An 8,643-nucleotide genomic window follows, 5' to 3' on the forward strand; every position below is an offset into this window, starting at 1 on the left:
AAAATGGCATGAGGGATTTGGGTGTTCACAGTTTCCATTTTCATCAGAATCTGCCCATAAATCCCATACCAATTTTCAGAATTTTATTCCTTCCTAATCAAAACCTTAACTTCATCATAAGGAGTTTCACAAGATTTTGAATTCAATTTGTCAACCTGTGGGATCATATTTTGAGCTTGTTGTTCAGAAATGTTGACCTTATCATCACAGAAGATAAATAATTCATTTAGAATGGTCAGAGAAAAGTTTTTTGTTTTTTAACCTGAAAATTGACCTGGAAATTTTTGGTCCTCATATCATTATTATTTCTTTTTTACTCCATATTTACTGGCTCACTCAGAAGCAATAAACCAACCTTATAGTATTTACACTGCTTATTTCCATTATAGTATTCTATTGAGTTGTCTATATGATTTTTCAATGATATATCTTCAACTAGGCATTTCATTCTAGGTGACTATTGATAATAATTTGACTAAGTAGCCCCTGAAGACCACAGAATTCCCCATTTGCCACTTGATGTGGTCTGGCTCTGTGTCCCCACTCCAATCTCATCTTGAATTGTAATCCCCATGTGTTGAGAGAGAGACCTTATGGGAGGTGATTAGATCATGAGGGCAATTCCCCCATGCTGTTCTCATGATAGTGAGTGAGTTCTTTCAAGATTTGATGGTTTTATAAGGAGCTTTTCCTGCTTCACTTTGCACTTCTCTCTTTCTTGCCACCATGTGCAAAAGGAAGTATTTGCTTCCCTTTCATCCATGATTGTGTTTCCTGAGACCTCCTAAGCCATGTGAAACTATGAGTCAATTAAACCTTTTTCCTTTATAAATTGCCCAGTCTCAAGTATGTGTTTGTTAGTAGTGTGAAAACAGACTAATATACCCCTGGATAGAGGTCACTATTATCTTTATACCTAGTCATATCAGAGGACAAAGTTTAGATTTTTGTATTTAAAACTTTATATTTTGGGAATTACTTCTAGTATCAATAACAACATCAGTCTAGATTTGGCCAACGAAACAAACCAAGCTCTGAATTCTGAACAAAAAGTATTTACATAGAATTGTTTGACTCCAGGGTTAAAATATCAAGTGTCAGTTTCATCTCAAACTTGATATTGCCTGCCTGTTCAGTTGGCTGGATAAAGAAGGATAATTTCTCTTTTCCATGGCAAGCTCTGGACCTTGTTTCACTGGATGTTCCAGCAGTGATTACATAGTTTGGATGAAGAGGAAGTGTTAAATACAACTGTCAGCCTGAGGTTTTGTTGGAAATTATAGCAGTGAGGGCTTGGTTTTGTATGTAAAGGACACAGAAAGAACTATATGTGAATTTATTTCAGATTCTTAAATGATAATTGTCACAATTTTAAAAAAAGCTCCTTTAAACATTCTTTTGGAAGAGGTAATTTTGGAAACAGATTTCTTTAGTTTTATTGTTGTTGAAGGCTTGTTTTTACTTATTAACCTAAAGTGGTCCAGTACAGAAATTAGTAGCATTCCAAATAAGCAGAATTACATTATTTATTACGCATGTATGCCTTAAAAGTGCTAGCAAAATTTCTCTTGAATTGTTCCAGTGAAGCATTGGTCTCTCCTGCTGTAAAGTAAAGCTGATGATACTCTTACCTCATGGTATTGTTGTGAGGATTCAAAGAAGTTGATAATGCATATAAATTGCTTAATGAAGTTTCTAGTACAGAAAATACTAGCTATCATTATGAATACACTCAGATTATTTTTTGAAATATATTGCACAAAAGCATATTTATATGTGTGTGTGTATCCGTGAAAGTTAAGGCAATTTAAAATCATGAAATAACAATAGGATTAATCTTTTGGAATGCTCTGAGGAGTAGATGAGTAAGGGCACTGTATATTTGTTGAAAGGAATAAATGAAATCATGTAAATAAAATCTGTAATCCTTCAGAGATTCTAATACAATATAAACAGATATTGCAGAGTTGCAGTTTATAGAATCGATGCAATAGCATTTTATCCTTCTCTGTTTGCCTGTACCACCATGAAGAATAGTATTGCAGTCTTGCCTTTGGATGTCTGGGAAAGCTATAGCATGCAATGGTTTCTGTGTCCTTGTGCCAGAATGCACTAATAGACGAATGCCAGCTGCATAGAGAACCTCAAATATAAGTTACCTCTTATTATCATTGACATTATAATAGAACAAAATATATGAGAATAAGAGCAATTATCAGAGTTGTCTCAGCTAAGTTTTTTTTAAATTGTACTAATAAGAATGCGAGGCTTACTCAAAGTCAGAAAAGAGAGACATTCCCTAAGTCTGTACTAGAATGAAAGACTCCCAGTTCCAAGTTTGTTTCTCCACCCCAAGTTGTATTCATATGCTAGGGTTGCCATAACAAAATATCATAGACTGGGTGGCTTAAAGAACAGAAATTTATTTTCTCACATTTCTGGAAGGTAGAAGTCCAAGATCAGGGTGCCAGCAGGGTTAGTTTCTCCTTAGCCTCTCTCCTGGCTTGCAGATTGACTGTCTTCTTGCTGTATCCTCACAAGACCCCTCCTCTGTGTGACCACATTCTTGGTGTCTCAGTCATGTTGACTTAGGGCTCCACCTATCTGACATTATTTAACCTTAATTATCTCTTTAGAAGGCCAAATCAAATCACATTGGGGATTAGTTTCAACATGAATTTTGAGCAAACACAGTGCAGTCCATAACTCCTATTTATGACATTATTGTTCTTCCAACATTGTTCTAATGTTGTTCTTCTAGGATTAAACTTCTGATGGTCATGTTTGTATACAGAACTATGCCTATAAGCACATATATTAAACTTAATCATCTAATGTTGGCATTTAGTATAAGGGGACTAGGCCAATTTGCCAAACAGAATAAACAAAAAATACATTTTCAGAACAGTTCAAAAGTTTAGTTCTGTTGTAAATTATCAGCCTTTTTATTTTTTTCTAATTGACAGAAATGAGCATATTTATAGTGTACAATACAGTGTTTTTTAATATATATGAATTGTAGACTGGCTAAATGAAATTAATTAGCATATTAATTACCTCATATATGCTATTAGTTTGTTTTCATGGTGCTGATAAAGACATAATTGAGACTGGACAATTTATAAAAGAAACAGATTTATTGGACTAACAGTTCCACATGGCTGGGGGGTCTCATAATCATGGTGGAAGGCAAGTTGGAACAAGTTACATCTCACATGAATGGTGGCAGGCAAAGAGAGAGAACCTGTGCAGAGAAACTCCTTTAAAACCATCAGATCTCATGAGAGTCATCCACTATCACAAGAACAGCACAGGAAAGACCCTCCCTATGATTCAATCATCTCCCACCAGATTCCTCCCACAACACATGGGAATTATGGAAGTTACAAGATGAGATTTGGGTGGGGACACAGAGCCAAAGGATACCAATATTTATCTTTTTTGTGTGATGAGAACATTTAAATTTTACTCTGTTAGCAAATTTTGAGTATAGAATAGATTGCTATTAACTATGGTCATGGTAGCAATTGTGAATGGGAATTCATTCATGATTTGGCTCTCTGCATGCCTATTGTTTGTACAGGAATAGCTGTGATTTTTGCACATTGATTTTGTATCCTGAGGCTATTGAAGTTGCTTATCAGCTTAAGAAGCTTGTGGGCTGAGACGATGGGGTTTTCTACATATAGGATCATGTCATCTGCAAATAGAGACAATGTGACTTCCTCTCTTCCTATTTGAATACACTTATTTCCTTCTCTTGCCTGACTGCCCTGGTCAGAATGTCCAATGCTATGTTGAATAGGAGTGGTGAGAATGAGCATCCTTGTCTTGGGCCAGTTTTCAAAAGGAATGCTTCCAGCTTTTTCCATTCAGTATGATATTTGCTATGGGTCTGTCATAAATGGCTCTTGTTATTTTGAGGTCTATTCCTTCAATACCTAGTTTATTGATAGTTTTTAACATGAAGAGATGTTGAATTTTATCAAAGGCTTTTTCTGCATCTATTGAGACAGCCATGTAGTTTTTGTCTTTAGTTCTGTTTATAAATAATGAATGAATACATTTATTTATTCATTTATAAAAATTCATTTATAAAAATAAATGAAATACATTTATTGATTTCCATATGTTGACCCAGCCTGGCATCCCAGAAATGACGCTGACTTGATCGTGGTAGAATACAGCTAACAAGGGAAGTCAAGGACCTCTCCAAGGAGAACTACAAACCACTGCTCAAGAAAATTGGAGAAGACACAACAAATGGAAAAACATCCCATGTTCATGAATAGGAGGAATCAATGTTGTGAAAATGGCCATATTTCCCAAAGTAATTTATAAATTAAATGCTATTCCCATTAAATTATCACTGACATTCTTTACAAAGTTAGAAAAAAAACTGTTTTTTGATGGAACTATTTTTTTTATATGGAACAACAACAACAAAAAGAGCCTGTATAGTGAAGACAATCCTAAGCAAAAAGAACAAAGCTGGAGGCATCATGCAATCTGACTTCAAACTATACTACAAGGCTAAAGTAATCAAAACAGCATGATACCAGTACAAAAACAGACACATGGGCCAATGAAACAGAATAGAACTCAGAAATAAGATTGTATATCTACAATCATATGATCTTCTACAAACCTGACATAAACAAGCAATGAGAAAATGATTCTCTATTTAATAAATGGTGCTAGCTACTCAGGAGGCTGAGGCAGGAGAACTGCCTGAACCCAGGAGGCAGAGGTTGCAGTGAGCTGAGATCGTGCCATTGCACTCCAGCCTGGGTAACAAGAGTGAAACTCCGTCTCAAAAAAAGATAAATAAATAAATAAATAAAATAAATGGTGCTGGGAGAACTAGCTAGCCCTATGCAGACAATCGAAACTAGACCCCTTCTTTACACATTATACAAAAATTAACTCAAGATGGATTAAAGACTTAAATATAAAAGCCAAAGGTATAAAAACCCTAGAAGAAAATCTAGGCAATACCATTTAGGACACAGGCACATGCAAAGATTTCATGATGAAAATGTTGAAACCTATTGCAACAACAAAAAAATGACAAATGGGATATAATTAAACTAGCTTATGCACAGCAAAGGAAACTATCACTAGAGTGAACAGACAACCTACATCATGGGGGAAATTTCTGCAATCTATCCATCTGACAAAGGTTTTATATCCAGAATCTACAAGAAACTTAAACAAATTTACAAGAAAAGAAAACCTCATTAAAAAGTGGGCAAAGAATACGAAGACACTTCTCAAAAGAAAAATTTATGTGGCCAAGAAACATGAAAAAAAGCTCACCATCACTGATTATTAGAGAAATTCAAATCAAACCCAGCAGTTATTAAAAAGGAAAGAGACAACAGATTCTGGCAAGACTGCAGAGAAAAAGGAACACTTCATTGTGCAATCATTGTGGAAGACAGTGTGGTGATTTCTCAAAAACCTAAAGGCAGAAATACCATTTGTCCCAGCAATCCCATTACTGGGTATATACCCAAAGGAATAGGAATCATTCTATTATAAAGATACATTCACATGTATATCGTTGCTGCACTATTCACAATAGCGAAGACATGGAATCAACCCAAATGCCCATCAATGATAGACTGGAAAAAGAAAATGTGGTACACATACACCATGGAAAACCATGAAGCCATAAAAAGGAATGAGATTATGTCCTTTGCAGGAACATGGGTGGAGCTATAATCTATTATCCTCAACAAACTAACGCAGAAACACAAAACCAAATGCTACATGTTCTCACTTATAAGTGGGAGCTGAACAATGTGAACACATAGACACAGGGAGGGGAACAACACACACTCGGGCCTGTTGGGGGTAGGGGGTGCAGGAAGAGGAAGAGCATCAGAAAAAATAGTTAATGCATTGCTGGGCCTAATACCTATGTGATAGGTTGATAGGTGCAGCAAATCATCACAGCACACGTTTAGCCACACAACAAACCTGCACATCCTGCATGTGTACCCTGGAACTTCAAAGAAAATTAAAAAACAGGAACAACAACAACAAAAAAATCCCTAGAGTCATTATGGTATACGGTGGAGCTCTTGAGCTTCTTACTGCTACCTAAAGTTTTGTATCCCTTGACCAGTATCTCCCCAATTCTCCTATCTTCCAGCCTATGGTGTAACCATCATTCTATTTTCTGCTGCCATGGGTTTGCCTTTTTAAGCTTTCACATATAAGTAAGGTCATGCAGTATTTGTCTTTCTTTTATTATTATTTTACTTTAAGTTCTGGGATACATGTGCAGAACGTGCAGGTTTGTTACACATGTATATATGTGCCATGGTGGTTTGCTGCACCTATCAACCTGTCATCTAGCTTTTAAACTCTCATTTATTAGGTATTTGTCTTAAACCTCTCCCTCCCCTTGCCCCCACTTTCCAGACAGGCCCCAGTGTGTGATGTTCCCTCCCTGTGTCCTTGTGTTCTCTTTGTTCAAGTCCCATTTATGAGTGAAACATACCGCGTTTGGTTTTCTATTCCTGTGTTATTTTGCTGAGAATGATGGCTTCCAGGTTCATCCATGTCACTGAAAGGGCAGTATTTGACTTTTTTTGTCTGGCTTTCATGTAACATTATGTCTTTCAGTTTTCTCCATGTTGCTGCTGTAAATGACAGGATTTCCCTCTTTTTTATAGGAATGAATAGTATTTTATCATGTCTATACACCACAATTTCTTTATCTATTCCTTCATAGACACTTAGGTTGATTCCATATTTTGGCTATTGTGAATAATACTGCAGTGAATATGTGTGTGTAGATATCTCTTTCACACACTAATTTCCTTTGAACATATACCCAAAAATTCCTGGATCATATGGTAGTTCTATTTTTAATTTTTAAAGAACGCTACATAATGTTTTCCATAATGACTCTACTAATGTATATTCTCACCAAGAGCTTACAGGGGTTCCCTTTCCTCCATATCCTCACCAACACCTGTTACTATTATTATTTTTTGTCTTTTTCATAACAGCCATCTTCATAGGCATGACATGGTATCTCACTGTGGTTTTAATTTGCATTTTCCTGATGATTAGAGATGTTGATAATTTTTTCATATATCTGTTGGACATTTTTGTGCCTTCGGAAAATGTTCATTCAGCTCCTTTGCCAATTTTTTCATTGGGTTATTCATTTCTTACTATTGAGATGTTTGAATTCCCTATATATTTTGGATAGTAACTTCTTGTAAGATGCATGTTTTACAAATATATTCTCCCATGCTGTAGATTGTCTCTTCACTCTGTTGAGTATTTCCTTTGCAATGTAGAAGATTTTTGGTTTGAAAAACAGCAACAAAAAACCCTTCATTTATCTCTTTTCTCTTTTGTTGCCTGTGCTTTTGGAGTCAAAGCTAAAGTAGCAATCTTTTTTGATACTCAAGTGAGTAGAAAATGCCTTACAGGTTAAATGGAAAAAGTCATTAATTATATTCCTTATCATAGAAAGATGGTTTTATCTGTTGGACAAGGTGGCTCACACCTGTAATTCTCAGCACTTTGGGAGGCTGAGATGTAAGGATTGCTTGAGCCCAGGAGTTTGAAATCAGCCTGGGCAATATAGTGAGACCCTGTCTCTACAAATAATTTAAAAATTAGTTGGGCACGGTGGCATGCACCCACAGTCCCAGCTACTCAGGAGGTGAGGTGGGAGGATTACTTAAGCCCAGGAGTTTGAAATCAGCCTGGGTGATATAGCGAGACCCTGTCTCTACAAATGATTTAAAAATTAGTTGGAAATGGTGGCATGCACCCACAGTCCCAGCTACTCAGGAGGCTGAGGTGGGAGGATTCCTTGAGCCCAGGAGTTTGAGGCTTCAGTGAGCTATGATCATGCCACTGCATTCCAGCCTGGATGACATAGCAAAACCCTGTCTCTAAAAAAATGAAAAATAAACATAAAAATAAAAAAAACGTTTTATCTATCCACTTGAAGAAAAATGCTTCTACTCGTTTTCTACATTATTCAAGCTTGATTTTTCAAGTAGAGCCTTTATTGTGAATGGAAAAATCTAGATGAGAGTATTATCTGCATGCCTCTAGAAGATATATTTGTGCCTAGATATATGAATCACAGAGATAGTGAAGAGAATAGAAACAGAGCTAGACATGGATATAGATATCTGTGTATAGATTTTTAATTTTTCATGTACAACAAAACATTTTATTCTCTTTCATGACCTTACATGAAAGTAAATCTATCTCTGTTTACAAACTTTTGTTTATAATGTAAGATAAGCTACCTACAGAGCCTGCCAAAGGCACAGAAATTTCGTGCTCCTTTAGAAACACATGTAATAGTCTAATTGCTGAGAACCACTTTTGAGAATGAAAGAACACAGTAAGCATTTTACATATAAATTTAACCTAATCATTTTATATCATTATAAAACATAAGCATTTTATATTATAGGTGAAGTGTATAGAGTTTTCGTTATTTTGACCAGTTTTTGTTGTTCATGCTTTGGGGCCGCTGAGCCAGAAACCAGACTGAGGTATCTGTCTCCAAAGGCAGGTGGAGTTCCTTCTTCCATAATGCTTGGCTCTATTTTGCAGAAATAGAAAATGGAAACTCAGAGGGATGAGTGACTT

The sequence above is a fragment of the Saimiri boliviensis genome, chromosome 5 (genome assembly GCF_048565385.1).
Source record: "Saimiri boliviensis isolate mSaiBol1 chromosome 5, mSaiBol1.pri, whole genome shotgun sequence".
Taxonomy (NCBI): Eukaryota; Metazoa; Chordata; class Mammalia; order Primates; family Cebidae; genus Saimiri; species Saimiri boliviensis.